Source organism: Styela clava, chromosome 8 (assembly GCF_964204865.1).
Source record: "Styela clava chromosome 8, kaStyClav1.hap1.2, whole genome shotgun sequence".
Classification (NCBI taxonomy): Eukaryota; Metazoa; Chordata; class Ascidiacea; order Stolidobranchia; family Styelidae; genus Styela; species Styela clava.
In genome coordinates, this window is record NC_135257.1 from 17,706,090 (window position 1) to 17,724,476 (window position 18,387).

Here is an 18,387-nt window from a genome sequence, read left to right on the forward strand (position 1 = left end):
AAATACATTGAGAAATATTTTATAGGATAACAATGCAACAATGACACTCCATATATCCTAAATTAGATACACATGTTGTCTCACTCATCCCATATACAACTGTCGCGCTCTGATTGTGCATGAATTGCGCAAAATCAAATAACAAACGATTGAAACACCTGAATATATTCTGCTATTAGTGTATACCTGCTGATACAGAACCAGGAGAGAAAAAAAATAATTCTAAGTAGAAATGTTTGAAACGTATAGAATTTAAAAATAAATGGGGTGGCTAAAAGAAGTAAGTGGTACGTGCTCACTAACCTTCGCAAGTTTTTACGGAGCTTAATAAGTAACGTCTGACTAGGTAGGTATAGCATTAAATACATCTGTACATGAATGAATATCAGAGTTAATCATTCTTATTACTGGTATATGCAGTACAGCAGTGTGACACAATTCTCTGATCCCAATTCTCATCCTTTACTAGACAGTATGGGCCTCCGACACTGTGCTAAAAATGTGAACATTCGATTTCTCTGAAGAAAATAGTCCGATTTCAGGAAAAAAAACGCAATTTCGGTCATGTGACGGGCTGTCAGCAGACACATAGCGCGAATGCAGGAATTACTTCAATTATGACTGAAAAATGGATGACGCGTTGTCAGGGTTGTCCAAAACGAATCGAATATTCGAATATATTCGAATATCAAGGTATTCGAATACCTTTTCGGCTGATTTTCGAATAATTCCGAATAGTAGCCACTTTTTGCCGTAAACGTGGTGTTTCGTTTTTTTTTTACGGGAATCTTTAAACGACTTTTTAAATCGGCACTTTGATTGTTTATATTCTGTGCGACCGTACGTCGCATAGTGTTGCGACACATTTGCACGTTTACGTGGGTGGACATTGCCGACATTCGTGTACGAGGCTTTTAATTTACAAATTCATTTCCATTACGTCGAAAAATTGAGAAAGTATGTTTCTTTTATTTCTATGTGGCCTGCTTATTATTCGCATGAGTCTTCTCAAGCATGATTTGTGTAACCTTATATTTGGGTCTTAGGGTCTGCCAATCATGATATTTAATCGCAGGCTGGTTATCGTTACTTTAAAGAGGAACACAGCCACCAAGAAAAAGTGATTTGTGACCCTTTCGTTTTGCCGATTCAGCAAAACACCACAGGGACAGGAAAACACAGCTGTGAAATAACCCGTGGACGTACAGTGTAGTACTTATCACATTCCAAAATTATTTCAACATTCGGGTTAATAGGTTGTCCTAAATGATTGCCGCTTTACAACTTAAATTTACCGCTCAATTGTTAAAAATAGTTAATTCTGTGAGTATGATTCTACCAAACTAACATGATCTGGTTCTAAACATATAAAATTATTAGCGAATTTTTCTACCCGTCTTATTGGAGGCCTATATGGAAAAACCCCTTTTTTGAGTGCTAAAAATAGACATCGTCCTATTTGCCATGTGGACTTATTAGCCGGGAAATACGGTATTTATAGCCGTAATTGTTACGATATCCAATAAATTGTCACAAGTTGGAAAAACAAGTCGATTTATTAGAAAATAATTTCTGGCAAATAATTCTGATAACGATAGTTAAAAGTATCGATCCTTTCCAGGATGATTTTTTATAGCGCAAAATAATCCAATCCATGACTGGTACCAGCATTTAAAATGTCATGCCGTATTAATTTAATTCTGTTCAACGTAACTCATGGTTGTATCGACTATCTGTGGACATAAAACGTGTAGTAAACTGACCGATATTATTAAATATTGATTCCTATTTGTATATTGCTAAAATAATGAAAGTATTAATGCCAAATACAACGGGTATTTGTGGACATGAAATACGTGGTAAACTGCCCAATTATAATTAATTTCGGATTCGTGTTTACAAAATAATAAAACTAATAATTCTAAAATGCAACGGCGATCTGTGGCCTTCAAATGTGTGGTAAACTGCCCGATTTACCAACATTTGAGTTATGATAATAGAATTAAATTAACACGGTAAGGCATTTTAAGTAGTAGTATCGGTCATGGATTCGAATATTTTGCGCAGCACAAAATCATCCTAGTAAAAAGTCCATACTTTTAAATACAAACCAATGGCAACCATTATACAAATTAGTTCCCAAGAGCGGGATAAAATATAAATTCTTTTTCCGACTTGTGACAATTTTTCGTGAGTACGAAAATAAGAATCAAAACTAATTATATTCGGAACAATATCACGGCAATCTGTGGACATAAATTGTGTGGCAAACTCGCGATTAATATTAATTTTTGATTCCTATTTTCGTATTTACAAAATACAAGGCGATCTGTGGACTTACAATGTGTGGTAAACTACCCGATTATAAATAGTTTTTGATTCCTATTTTCATATTTATGAAATAATAAAAGTATTATTACTCAAACATACAACGGCGATCTGCGGACTTAAAATGTGTGGTAAAGTTCCCAAATATAATTAATTTTTGATTCGTATTTTTGTACTCACGAAAAAATTGTCACAAGTCGGAAAAATACCTCATACTTTATCCCGCTTTCCGACAAATAATTTGGGTAATGGTTGGTATTTAAAAGTATGGGCGTTTTACTAGGGTGATTTTGTGTTGCGCAAATATTCAAATCCATCATCGATACCACTATTGTCGTATTAATTTAATTCTGTTAACATGACTCATGGTATATAAAATATATACTGCAATAATCTGCAAATATGAAATGCCTGGTAATATAGCTAGGTTGTAACTTGTAGATAGCAGTTATTCCATTGCTCATTGTATGGAAATTCCTACATACATTTAGATAAGCTTCAATTAGTGGATTTTATTTTCGAAGTATTCGAAATTTCATATTCGAAAAAAATAATTTCGAATGTATTCGAAATAGTGAACTATTCGGTATTGGCCATCCCTGCGCGTTGTGACGCTTATGCCGCTGTGCCAGACTATCTTGTTTCATAGACAAACAAAGAGATTGTTTTATGGAAGCAAATTTCGAGCATCTCGGAATCGGAGATTATGCCCAAATGGGCTCCAGTGAAATAAATGCTGTAGGGTGGTGTAGCCAGTCTGCGAACGATTTCATTCAAACCGCTATAAAACAAAAACCATCATTTCTAACCCGTTAATTTTTTCATTAACTTTCTACGACCAGGGGTTAAAGCTATACAAATCCCCAAAGTACGACACTCTGAAGACGTATTTGCGACCAAACGACCAGTGTGCGATCACAGATTTCAAGCCTTGAACATCATTTCTGCTGCGTCGAGACTAGGGCATATGCAGCCATGCGTGAAAAAATGGGCTTCTAATTGCATTTTATGACCGTCATATATTTTAAGAACACGGTTATTTCGAACAAAATTCTTCAAATTATAAACAAGCTACGAGGGATAAGTGGACGATAACGCGTGAGAAATAACGTCGCGGTTCGTTAATTTTTTCGGCATTAATTTAATCGATGGAGTTGATGGTCGCAGATAGGTCATGGCCACAAAGTGGGTAAGCCACCCTAACTGTTTAAATAACGTTGAAAAGTAAAGTCTGAAAGTAGTGTGAAAATAAAATACTTCAACTGCTTAAATATACGAAAAGTGTCTCAAATCTTATTTTTTTAATGAAAAACTTGTATTGCGTGAAACACTAGGCTATACAGCTAGACTATATGACACCCTATTTCTGTATTTGGCATGAGACATACTCCTGTACTCCCTGCACGGTATGTACCTTTTTAGTTGGAAATTGAGGTTAGATTTTAATTACCGCCAACTTACTGTACCGTACCGGTACCTGTATAACAAGAATTTCAATCCGAGTAGACTATTACTGTATTACAGTATTACGGTACCGGTACAGTATTACCGGTACCAGGGTACCGTACTGTATTATATGATAAAACAACTACCGTGAACACAAAGGCAACTGAAATTCAAACTCATACTGCAGTCAGTACTGTTTTAACTGTTAGGATACGGTACCGTACTCTGGTACCTGAACGAGTATGGTACAGGTACCCTCTGACTACTGGACTGTACGGGTGGAGGCTAACTCGCCATGAGGGCTAACTCGCCATGGACCACTCGCCATGCGACAGCCATACCAAGCACGTCCCATTTACCCCTAGTCTTATAATCTTATAGAATAAGTTAAGGCGTCCTAAACGTTCACAGATTACTAAATTACATATATCCATGTTTAACTCAGTCCGGCAAGCCACAAATGCCGGGAAATGAATCAAAATCAACTGAACAATAATATCTCTATACAGTGTTGCCAGATATGATGGTAAACAAGCATGAAATTCACAGTCGCGAAAACAAGAAAATTAAAATCTAAGCTAAATATCACAATTGTTTTTTTTTATGAACAAGAGAGCTATGCTCAAATATATGGACACGTAGCGCCACGCAGTGGCATTAATTTTGATGACGTCATAGCGAAAAAAAAAGTAATAGCCTTCGGGAGAAAAATTTTATCTTTAACCACTGAAAATATCAAAGCAATTGGTCCAGTATTCGAAGAGAAAAGCGATTTTTTAAAAATGGAGACGAAGACAAATAACAATAACAACAACAACAAAATTTTAAAGCGATCGTTATGGCCACTAAACGTGTCCAATAAAAAGTAGTTGCAAATAAACCATACCTGATTTGCACAAATACATTATGTAAAATGAAATATAAACATGATAAAAGTATTCCACCAGCGAGATACATTGTAGAAATTCAGGGATATATCATAGGAAAAAAACTAGACCTGATAGAGAAAAAGTAACATCATTTCTGGAATCAGCGCCCTCAAATTTGTTAAAAACGGTTAAAACATCTTAGGCATCATGAAAAAAATCCTCGCCTCGATGATTTTTCCATTTTCTTTCACATTTCATCCTACTGTTTCCGTTGAGGCCTCGCTGGAAATATATCTCCACTCACTTCTATTTCTTTTACTAATAGGGCTGGGTTTATTTTCCATTTTTAACTTCTTGCAACTTGGCTGCTGTTTCTATTTTCGATAAATTTCTGCTTCAGTCAGTCCACATGGTTTTTCTATTTCATTCCATCTCTATTTTATATTCCCTTGACTTTCGTTTTCTATTCTCATTGAATCTTAATTTTGCTTTTGGCCTCTATTTATTTAATTTTGCTTTTTTCAATAATTCCTTATTCCTTAGGCCGGCCCCTCGCTGAATTTTTATTATTTAGTTTCTCGAATAGTATTTCTACTTAATACCAATTCTTCTATTTCTACCAATACTAAAATACTAATTCTATTTTACTAATAAATAGCAGTAGACTTTCTCGATTCCGCAATTTTCACTCTCGCTCGTTATTTATTTATTTTTTCATTTTACGTTTTTTTCCACTCTCGCTTTTTCTTTCGTTCGGCCTTCACTACTTTTCATTTTTGCAATTTTTTTTATTTTACATTCGTAATTTTCACTCCCGATCGGCCCTGATCACTGGGATCCTTTGGGGCTTTTTTCATTCGTAATTCTCACGCTCGTCTATTTATTTTTGCCTACTTATTTTCGATGCTGGGCCTCATTATTTCATTTTGCTTTTTTCATTAATTCCTTTTTCCTTAGGCCGGCCCCTCGCTGAATTTTTATTATTTAGTTTCTCGAATAGTATTTCTACACGAATTCTTCTATTTCTACCAATTTCTCAATTCCGCAATTTTCACTCTCACTCGTTTTTTATTTTTTTTTTCATTTTACGTTTTTTTCCACTCTCGCTTTTTCTTTCGTTCGGCCTTCACTACTTTTCATTTTCGCAATTTTTTTTTATATTTTTTTATTTTACATTCGTAATTTTCACTTCTGATCGGCCCCGATCACTGGGGATCCTTTGGGGCTTTCTTTCTTTTTTCATTCGTAATTCTCACGCTCGTCTATTTATTTTTGCCTATATATTTTCTCGATGCTGGGCCTCATGCTAATTAAATCTCCTTTTTGTGGTGGTGTGGTGTCACGCTCGTCTTATCTGACCGCTGATTTATTTTTTTGATGCTGGCCTTTTTTCTTTACTCCCTTGGCTGCTTGCTCTGCATTCACGCCAATCTTCTTTTTATCCTGCTTGGCTCTTCTTTATGGTCTGGTCTATTTTCACACTCACACGTTCTTGCTGATTTCACTCTCACTTGTCTCCTCGCTTCATTTTTACCCCGCCCTGATGGTCTATTTTCGCTCACTCCCATGCTGGGTTCTATCACCTTCCATTCTCTGCTCTCTTTCGCTTGCTGCTCTCACCTGCCCCTTCCCCCTTGACTGTCTGACCAAGCTGCTGGTCAACACCTACGGCTCAATCTACCATGTGGATTCGAACTACGGTCCTAATGTTTGACTATGTCTCTACGCTTCCTCTGAGCTACCGCTACTGGTGAGGATCGGTTGATTAGAAGCTTACTTAATTAACGACGTCACGCTTGGCAGCCAATGACGAAGCTAATTACTTTCGAAAAATTACATTGAACATGTTTCGTTGATTCGAAGCAGGTGTATTCATACTGTAATTGAAAGCGTTCATCTGGGACTATGAGGTGCGTTGCTTTATCAATTTAATGTGTTAAATATCCTTTTTAATTTTTTGTTCCATTTTAGTTTAGTTTTTAATGAAAATGCTAAGATAATTCAAATTAGTGAATGTGCAAACCAAATTTCTGACTGTCAAAGGAGAAATACTAATTTGATTCTTTCTGTCTCTTGTGCTAACTGGCCGTCGTATTTCTTGTTTACTTTTCTGAATTTATAAAACATCTCAGATCAAAATTGGAGCGACGTTATGCCCTGTTATAGATTGAAATGATATCATACACACTAAAAAAATGAAAAACACCTTAAATTTTGTCTGAAGAGCAGTGGGGTGCCTAGAGAGGGGCGGAAGAGGCAGCCGCCCCGGGCAGCACGTTGTAGAGGGCAGCAAAACCATGCTGTAGAGTAGGCGTTGTTATACATGTTTTTACCGATTCGTATTAAATCAAAAGCTGACATTATGAGTGACCGACTGTGATGATGTAGAGTCAACGATGGATGTTTTCCCGACCAGTGACTCTAGAAAAATTCTCCTTATCCTATTTTACAATTGCAACATTTTGGGAGCTCATTTTAGGGTGGTTTCGCGATTAAGCGCCTCATACTATTTTATATGCCTTGGCTCGGCGGGGTGGCGCATCGTGCTAAGCGTTAGGAATACGCTCGCCACCACATATCTGATTACCCTTCGTGGGATCGCAGGTTCGAATCCCACGCGGGGATGATCATGTGCGAGAGGATTGCTGGACTCCTCGCCGCCGTAGGGTGGTTCACGTAACCGCTGGTCGGTTACGGCTTCCTCCACCATCAAGTCAATGCTTCCGAAAACAAATAACTGGCTAACTAGTCCCAATCCCATACCTGACCTGGACTGGTAACCGGACGAGAGGCCGTGGTTCGCTATATGATTAAGCCGTCTTATCGGCTTTTCTCTCCCCCGGGATAAACATGTAAATCCTATCCTATCCTATGTTTCAAACAATCATTTTGATTCAAAACATTCAACCCTGTTATTTGAAAGTACTGGTAAATTATTTTAGCCTTGTCTACCGCAGCTATTGTTTTGCTAATTTATGATTAATGCAATTAAAAAAAATATATATATGAGAACACAGTATAATCATTGGGTTTCATTATCTTTGCACCATTTACATTTTCACCCAGGACAATTACATTTGCATACTTTTGTACCGACGGAGATTTGCATCCGCAGCTTTTAACACCCACATACAGCCTGTATGTCTGTATCCATGAACATTTGAACCCATAAATATTTAGACCCATGTACATTTGCACCAACGTACAATTGAACCCGTATACATTTACACTCATTGATACCAGTCTTTATTAAAGAGGTTATATTGCTATTTGTGCCAAAATAGGGACCTCCTAATGTTATACTTAGTAATGAAAACGAACTCACAGCAAATCCGAACGTACAAAGGGTGCAAATGTCTGGGGGTGCAAATATCCGCGCGTACAAATTTCCGTGGGTGCAAATGTTTGTGTGCGTAAACTGCAAATGTAGCCTACATGGGTGCAAACGTCCATGGGTGCAAATGATGTCCCATATTGTTTATTACTCACAATCGGCTTCTCAATTGCTAGTTACGAACGATCTTTTCCAGAGTTAGAAACAGATGGAAAATATTCGAGGTTTTCAATGTCAAATTAGCATCTGTCAAGTTTATCTTTGATTACCATCGAAAAGAAATTCCTGAAGAGCGAGGTGAAGAAAACTGTCGTTCAGACATTTGTTACCAGAAAATTAGCGATTGGGCATAGAAATAAGGGACTTGTTTTTTGTTAATGAATGAGTTTGAACCTATACATGTGAGTTTGTTGTCTAGTTTGAATACTTATTCAATAAATCAAAACGTTTTCTATCTTACTTGACTTTGAATTCATTTATTCTTATGTATAATGACATCTATAATATGTTTATTCCCCGAAATATTTTTGAAGTGAGGTATAAGGTGCAGCATTATCAAAAACTCGCCCCGGGCAGCAGAAAAGTTTGGCACGCCCCTGCAGAAGAGCCCCGCGACAAGTATAACGTGCTACCCAATGCACTAAAGATGAAATGTAGTAAACTGCGCGTGCTACGTATCTTTCTATTCATCCGATTCAGATGAAATATCAGCTAATCAATGTGAAGGCTATGGTCAATTAGTGTTCCATTCTATTATAAATGCATTCATTGCGGTTCGTATATGGAAATTTCTGTGGTGCCCCAATATCCTTGGTTCTATAGGCACGTTCTTATTTTGCCTAATGGACAATCCAGCACATCACAAGTAACAATGTGTTGTTTTGCTTGTTAATTTTCAAAATTTAATGTGGGCTTCGTTAATAATTATAAACCGCTTCAACCGTTCCGCAACACCAAAAGTTTGAGAACCCCTATCCTATATGACAATATTCCTCATACGAAAATATCAGCCCCGAAAAAAAAGCATTTATATTAATTATTAAAGGATTTGGCATAAAAAATACAAAAAAAACTGCTGATTTAAAATTAGCAAAAATAACATGATCTCTTTCAACGAAATAGTAAGTATATTTGTGAGCTTTCGTTAGATCATGGTCTAACTTCTTCAAACAATACAAGATATAACTGTAAATATAAAGATCACAAAAATTTAGTTTATTTTAAAATTAAGTTTTCTATAACTGATTTAGATGCTATGGTAATTTAATGGACGTCGTATCACTGTATACCAACATACCCCACGCAGAAGGAATTTCGGCCCTACAAAAGATGTTACAAATTAATAAGACAGACTCGGATGTGATTCACTGGACCATTAAGTCAGCCGAGTGCGTACTAACCAATAATAACTTCGAATTCAATGGCCGCAACTACATACAGATTCAAGGAACGGCCATGGGAACGAAGATGGCACCCAAATACGCTTGCTGTTTCATGGCAATACTAGAAAAGGAAATAATCGAAAAATCACCATTCAAACCCTCAACTTATTTGAGATTTATAGACGACTGCAAATTAATGTGGACCTCTGGAATAGAAAACCCAGAAAAATTTGTCAAATTCGCGAACTCATACCACCCATCAATCAAGTTCACATTTGAACATTCCCAAACCAAATTACCGTTCTTAGACACAATGGTCCACTTAATTGATAATAGACTAGAAACGGAACTCTACTCCAAACCAACAGACACCCACCAATATCTATTACCGTCATCCTGCCGCCCAAGACATGTACACCGGAATATACCCCATGGATTAGCAATAAGAATTAGAAGAATATGTTCAACTACCGAATATTTCAACAAACACAGTGACATCCTCAAGCAGCATCTAAAAAAGAGGAATTACCCCGAGCACCTGTTAAACAAAGCCATATAGCGAGCAAGAAATACGAATAGAACCACGATACTGAAACCAAAAAAGCCGACAAAACGAAAAGCAGACACACCTCTGGTCACGACGTACCACCAATCAGAAAAATATTTCAAAAGTACCAATACATCCTACACCGCGACGCCCGACTTTAGAAAATATTCCCCAACCCCCCCATTATAGGCTACAGAAAATGTCCAACACTAAGGGATTTATTAGTACGAGCAAAATTGAAAGTAGAGCACAAAGAAACCGACCAAAAAGGATTTGAAAAATGCAACAGAAAAGGATGCACGACCTGTCAACATTCATCCGAAATCTCAATATTCAGAAGTACATCGACCGGAAAACAGTTTCAAATTTTCAAACGAATCAACTGCAACACAAAAAATGTTATATACCTAATCATCTGCAAAAAATGCCAACAACAGTACATAGGAGAAACCGGAAGAAAATTAAAGTCTCGTACGTCAGACCACCTTAGGGATATTCGAAAAGGGACTCCAACAGCAGTTGCCAACCAGTTCAACAGGGAAGGGCACAATATACAGGATTTTAATATCCTGGGCATTGACTCACTAACCCACGACGAACTTTACAGGAAAAACAAAGAGCATTTCTGGATTAACAAAATGAAGACTCGGCAACCACATGGAATCAATATAAAAGATTAAAGCTCAAACGGAGAGGGACTTCAACGCAAATACAAAACCAAAAGACAAACAGTACTATCAAAAAAAACAGCAACAATACAAACAAACATGGTTCAAAAGCAAACAAAGGAAACCACACAAATAGACGAACTTCAACCCAACCACATCAGTTAGACCGACAGTTCGGAGTTGATATGGATTAAATTACCATAGCATCTAAATCAGTTATAGAAAACTTAATTTTAAAATAAATTAAATTTTTGTGATCTTTATATTTACAGTTATATCTTGTATTGTTTGAAGAAGTTAGACCATGATCTAACGAAAGCTCACAAATATACTTACTATTTCGTTGAAAGAGATCATGTTATTTTTACTTATCACTTTAATACTATCTCGTTCAAGCATCCTTGTGGTGAGTACCACATACGGATCCGAAGTAGAAAGTAAACAAGGAGAAAGGACCTGCAGTTCAATACACAATATCCAAGTTCCCTTAAAATTAGCAGTCAGCAAATTTAAAGTCGAATAGAAATGCTTACACGAAGATAAGCCTACGAATTGAGCATGGTAAAAATCCGATTTTCCTAATAATAGGAATAAAATGAGTAATGTCAAAATACAAACCTTGTCAACACTGCTTCCGCGCCAGCGGAGAAAATTTTTATTAGCGGAACTATACATATATACGAGATTCTGAGTTGTTGGGGATAAATGCATTTAAGTGTAACTGATTGTCGAAAACAATTTACATCATAAAACTCGGTATAAGCATATAATTTCCCAATTTGCAAAGCCCAGCAGCAATTCCTATCGATTAAAAGGAGAGAGCTTTTATTACTGAAAATTATTGTAATATATATGTCGCGCATCATACAATTTGAGTTGTTGGGAACAAAACTTTGCATTAATGTGCGATCCGCTACTGAAAATGTTCTATTTATTTAAAATCGACATAGACAAAAATTGTAAAGTTTCACTATTTTCAAACTATAACAACATATTTATCCGTTTAGGAGGGGCGAGATTTTATTTATTGATATACATTTTAACATATGCACTCTTCATCACACAATTTGAAATGTAGTGAACCAGATCTTGCATTTATGTGTTATCCGCTATTGAATAAGTCATATTTCGTCAAATTCCACGGCGCTCCAGTGTGTGTACCAATATGCAGACGAGAATATCGGTCGGAGACCAAAGACTTATCGATCGACCGCAAAAAAAAAACTAATTGATTAATTAATAACTCGCTAATTATAAGAAGAAAAGAATTATAAATTAATTATTTAGTAACTCGCTAATTATACGACATAATTAATCCAAAATCAATAGAAATCCGGTCCAAGATATGATAAATGCACATGCAAAATTTGGAGCAGATTCAACACCTATCAACATACTTACCGATCAAGATCGATAAGTAATACCTAATTTTGTTTGTCTATTTTACATCAAGTTGTGTAATGGGACGGAAGCCTATGGGCAGATGGTATATTCGCTTGGCTAACACAGACAGTCCCGAACTCGTAATTGAACTGAAATAAGAAAAATCGGAATAAAAGTATGGCCTAACCCTAACCTTGTACACAAACTACGGGGTTACAATTTTACATAGATGGCAAACATGAAATTTCACAATTTTCAAACTACAACAACATGTGTTTCCGATCAAGAGGGAATAAATTTTATTATTAAAAAATACAATAGTAAATATGTAGTACATCATACCATTAGGGTTGTTCGGAACACAAATTTGCATTATTATGGAATCCGTTACTGGAAAATCCCAACTTGGCAAAATCTTCAACCTATGCTACTTGGTTGATGCCAAATTCGGCCTCAAAATAGACCACTTGTAAATTCGAACATTTCAAAATTTCCCCCAAATCAAGAATCTATCATTCGTAACAATTCATCAATTAGATTCATTCTATCTCTTGTGCAAACTGACCGTGTTATCTGTGTTTCACAGTTTCTAAATTTATAAAACATCTCCAAAAAGTGTTGAAATTGGTGTGGCAATGCTCGATTAAAGATACTCCCGCAGGCATTAAATATTACACGCTGTAAATTGCGCGTACGATGCATCTCTCTACAGTTTTTCACGCCAATACCGAGCAAATCGATGTCAAGTGGGTCGTCTACAGAAATTTCTGTGGTTACCCCTGACTAATACGGACAGTTCAACTTGAGAAGGAAGACGTAATTTAACGATAATCCGAATTGATCTGTCATCTCGATATAGATACTGTCAAATTCGAAAATAGAAAACAAAAACATTTTTTTATGAAAAAATATTTATTTCTTTTCACACAAAAAAATAGACAACATTGCATATTTCAACAATCAAAACTAATTTGTATAAAAAAATAGTTTTCCTATAAAATTTGTCTGAATATTCTACCGAGCTTCCAAGTGGACCCAGGAGGTGTCGGTTGACCCACTCGTTAGGACTTGTAGATGGGGTCCTATCGCGCTCCAGAAAACTCTGAAACGCCCTATACCCATTCTTTAGAGCCAAACAAATAATGTGAACAGCATATTATAGATAATGGTTTAATTTTGAAAGCCAAACGAATGTTTCTATATTAGGCAATTTGGAATTTAGGACCGCAGCACTAGTGCTACCAACATGGAGAATCAAGAAGTTTAACAACCAACAAATAGTGGTTTGTCAAACACACCCTACAAATTTAGGAATATTGAAATTTGCATACGAAAAGAGACTACTCTGAGAGGTATAACACATCGGAAAGGGTGATTTAACATCAATTCACAATCAGAAATATGAACTTTGTACATATACTTGGAGAGGATTCGCCAGAACAAGAGTAATTGAATTAAAATCAAGACAAATTTTGGTCATGTAAGTACAAAACGCAACGTGGAGCAAATTTCTATAATGACATCCCTAGTCATCGTCCAAAGTGATTTATCATTCATCAAAAATATGATGAATAATGTAGCCAAATGGAAACAGCATAATATAGAAAATTGTTTTATTTTGAGTGCCAAACGACTTTTTCTATTTTAGGAAATTTGAAATTTAGGACCGCAGCATTAGGGCTACCAACATGGAGAGTCAAAATGTATAACAACCAACAAATAGTGGTTTGTCAAACACACCCTACAAATTTAGGAATTTTTGAATTTGTACAAAAAGAGACTAATCTGGGAGGTACGGCGAGGGGGTATTAACAACATTTTCACAATCAGTAATATAAATATAAACTCTGTGCATATATTTGGATAGGATTCGGCTGAAAAATAGTAATTAAATTATAATCAGGACGAATTTTGAGCAAAATTTCTATAATGACATCACTAGTCATCGTCCAAGGTGATTAATCATTCATCATGAATATGACGAATGAGATAGCCTAATGTAGACAGTATGTTATAAAAAATTGTATCATTTTTGAAGCAAAACGAATGTTTCTATATTAGGCAATTTGGAATTTAGGACCACAGCATTAGGGCTGCCAACATGGAGAGTCAAAAAGGTTTTCAACCAACAAATAGTGGTTTGTCAAACACACCCTAAAAACTTAGGTATATTTAAATTTGCATACGAAAAGAAACTACTGTGGGAGATATAACACATCGGAAAGGGTGATTTAAAATCAATTCACAATTAGAAATATAAACTTTATGCATATACTTGGAGAGGATTCGCCAGAACAAGAGTAATTGAATTAAAATCAAGACGAATTTTGGTCATGTAAGTACAAAACGCAACGTGGAGCAAAATTTCTATAATGACATTACTAGTCACCGTCCAAGGTGATTTATCATTCATCAAGAATATGAAGAATGAGATAGCCAAATGTAGACAGTATGTTATAAAAATTTGTATCATTTTGAAAGTCAAACGAATGTTTCTAGGAAATTTGGAATTTAGGACCGTAGAACTAATGCTACCAACATGGAGATTCAAAAAGGTTTTCAACCAACAAATAGTGGTTTGTCAAACACACCCTACAAATTTAGGTATATTTGAATTAGTACACAAACAGACTACTCTGGGAGATATAACACATTGGTGAGGGAGATTTGACTTCATTTTACAATCAGTAATAAAAACATAAACTCTGTGCATATATTTTGATAGGATTCGTCTGAAAAGTGGTAATTAAACTAGAATCAAGACGAATTTTGGTCATGTGAGTACAAAGCGCAATATGCAAAATTTCTATGATAACATTACTAGTCACCGTCCGAGGTGATTTATCATTCATCATGAATATGACGAATGAGATAGCCAGATGGAGACAGCATATTATACATATTGGTTTCATTTTGAAAGCCAAACGAATGTTTCTATATTAGTCAATTTGGAATTTAGGACCGTAGAACTAGTGCTACCAACATGGAGAGTCAAAAAGTTTAACAACCAACAAATAGTGGTTTATCAAACACACTCTAAAAATTTAGGTATATTGAAATTTGCATACAAAAAGAGACTACTCTGTGGTATAACACATCGGAACGGGTGATATTTAACATCAATTCACAAACAGAAATATAAACTTTGTGCATATACTTGGAGAGGATTCGTCAGAATAATAGTAATTGAAATAAAAGTAAGACGAATTTTGGTCATGTAAGTACAAAACGCAACGTGGAGCAAAATTTCTATAATACAACAATAGTCACTGTCCGAGGTGATTTATCATTCATCATGAATATGACGAATGAGGATTCCAAATGTAGGAAGCATATTATAGAAAATTGTATCATTTTGAATGCCAAACCAATGTTCCTATTTTAGTGAATTTGGAATTTAGGACCGCAGCATTAGGACAACCAACATGGAGAGTCAAAAAGATTAACAACCAACAAATAGTGGTTTGTCAAACACACCCTACAAAATTGGTATATTTGAATTTGTACACGCAAAAAGACTACCCTGGGAGATATAACACATTGGTAAGGGTGATTTAACATCAATTCACAATCAGAAATAAGAACTTTGTACATATACTTGGAAAGGATTCGCCAGAACAAGAGTAATCAAATTAAAATCAAGACGAATTTTGGTCATGTAAGTACAAAACGCAACGTGGAGCAAAATTTCTATAATGACATCCCTAGTCACCGTCCAAAGTGATTTATCAATCATCATGAATATGATGAATAATATAGCCAAATGGAAACATCATAATATAGAAAATTGTTTTATTTCGAGTGCCAGACGACTTTTTCTATTTTAGGAAATTTGAAATTTAGGACCGCAGCATTAGGGCTACCAACATGGAGAGTCAAAAAGTTTAACAACCAACAAATAGTGGTTTGTCAAACACACCCTACAAATTTAGGTATATTTGAATTTGTACACAAAGAGACTAATCTGGGAGGTACGGCGAGGGGTTATTAACAACATTTTCACAATCAGTAATAAAAATATAAACTCTGTGCATATATTTGGATAGGATTCGGCTGAAAAATAGTAATTAAATTATGATCAAGACGAATTTTGGTCATGTAAGTACAAAGAGCAACGTGTAGCAAAATTTCTATAATGACATCACTAGTCACCGTCCAAGGTGATTAATCATTCATCATGAATATGACGAATGAGATAGCCTAATGTAGACAGTATGTTATAAAAAAATTGTATCATTTTGAAAGCCAAACGAATGTTTCTATATTAAAAAATTTGGAATTTAGGACCACAGCATTAGGGCTGCCAACATGGGGACAAAAGGGTTTTCAACCAACAAATAGTGGTTTGTCAAACACACCCTAAAATTTAGATATATTTAAATTTGCATAAAAATGATACTACTGTGGGAGATATAACACATCGGAAAGGGTGATTTAAAATCAATTCACAATCAGAAATATAAACTTTATGCATATACTTGGAGAGGATTCGCCAGGATAATGGTAATTGAATTAAAATCAAGACGAATTTTGGTTATGTAAGTACAAAACGCAACTCGGAGCAAAATTTCTATAAAGACATTACTAGTCACCGTCCAAGGTGATTAATCATTCATCATGAATATGACGAATGAGATAGCCAAATGTAGACAGTATGTTATAAAAATTTGTATCATTTTGAAAGCCAAACGAATGTTTCTACATTAAGAAATTTGGAGTTTAGGACCACAGCATTAGGGCTGCCAACATGTAGACAAAAAGGTTTTCAACCAACAAATAGTGGTTTGTCAAACACACCCTACAAATTTGGTATATTTGAATTTGCACACGAAAAGACTACTCTGGGAGATATACAACATTGGTTAGAGAGATTCGATATAATTTCACAATCTGTAATAAAAATATAAAATTTGTGCATATATTTGAATAGGATTCGGCTGAAAAATATTCAAGACGAATTTTGGTCGTGGAAGTTGTACAAAGCGTAATGAGAAGCAAAATTTCTATAATGACATTACCAGTCACCGTCCAAGGTGATTAATCATTCATCATGAATATGACGAATGAGATAGCCAAATGGAGACAGCAAATTATAGATAATGGTTTCATTTTGAAAGTCAAACGAATGTTTCTATAATAGGCAATTTGGAATTTAGGACCGCGGCACTAGTGCTACCAACATGGAGAATCAAGAAGTTTAACAACCAACAAATAGTGGTTTGTCAAACACACCCTACAAATTTAGGTATATTGGAATTTGCATACGAAAAGAGACTACTCTGGGAGGTATAACACATCGGAAATGGTGATTTAACATCGATTCACAATCAGAAAAATAAACTTTGTACATATACTTGGAGAGAATTAGCCAGATTAAGAGTAATTGAATTAAAATCAAGACGAATTTTGGTCATGTTAGTACAAAACGCAACGTGGAGCAAAATTTCTATAATGATATTACTAGTCACCGTCCAAAGTGATTTATCATTCATCAAGTATATGATGAATATTATAGCCAAATGGAAACAGCATAATAAAGAAAATTATTTTATTTTGAGGGCCAAACGAATTTTTCTATTTTAGGAAATTTGAAATTCAGGACCGCAGCACTAGGGCTGCCCACATGGAGAGGCAAAATGTTTAACAACCAACAAATAGTGGTTTGTCAAACACACCCTACAAATTTAGGTATATTTGAATTTGTACACAAAGAGACTAATCTGGGAGGTACGGCGAGGGGGTATTAACAACATTTTCACAATCAGTAATATAAATATAAACTCTGTGCATATATTTGGATAGGATTAGGCTGAAAAATAGTAATTAAAATATAATCAAGACGCACTTTGGTCATGTAAGTACAAAGCGCAACGTGTAGCAAAATTTCTATAATGATATTATTAGTCACCGTCCAAGGTGATTTTTCATTCATCATGAATATGACGAATGAGATAGCCAAATGTAGAAAGCATATAGAAAATTGTATCATTTTGAATGCCAAACGAATGTTCCTATTTTAGGGAATTTGGAATTTAGGACCGCAGCATTAGGGCAACCAACATGGAGAGTCAAAAAGATCAACAACCAACAAATAGTGGTTTGTCAAACACAACCTACAAAATTGGTATATTAGAAATGTACACGCAAAAAGCCTACTCTGGGAGATATAACACATTGGTAAGGGAGATTTAACACATTGGTGAGGGAGATATAGTACATTGGTAAGGGAGATTTAACACATTGGTGAGGGAGATATAACACATTGGTAAGGGAGATTGAACACATTGGTAAGGGAGATTTGACTTCATTTTACAATCAGTAATAAAAATATAAACTCTGTGCATATATTTGGATAGGATTCGTCTGAAAAGTGGTAATTAAACTAGAATCAAGACGAATTTTGGTCATGTGAGTACAAAGCGCTATATGC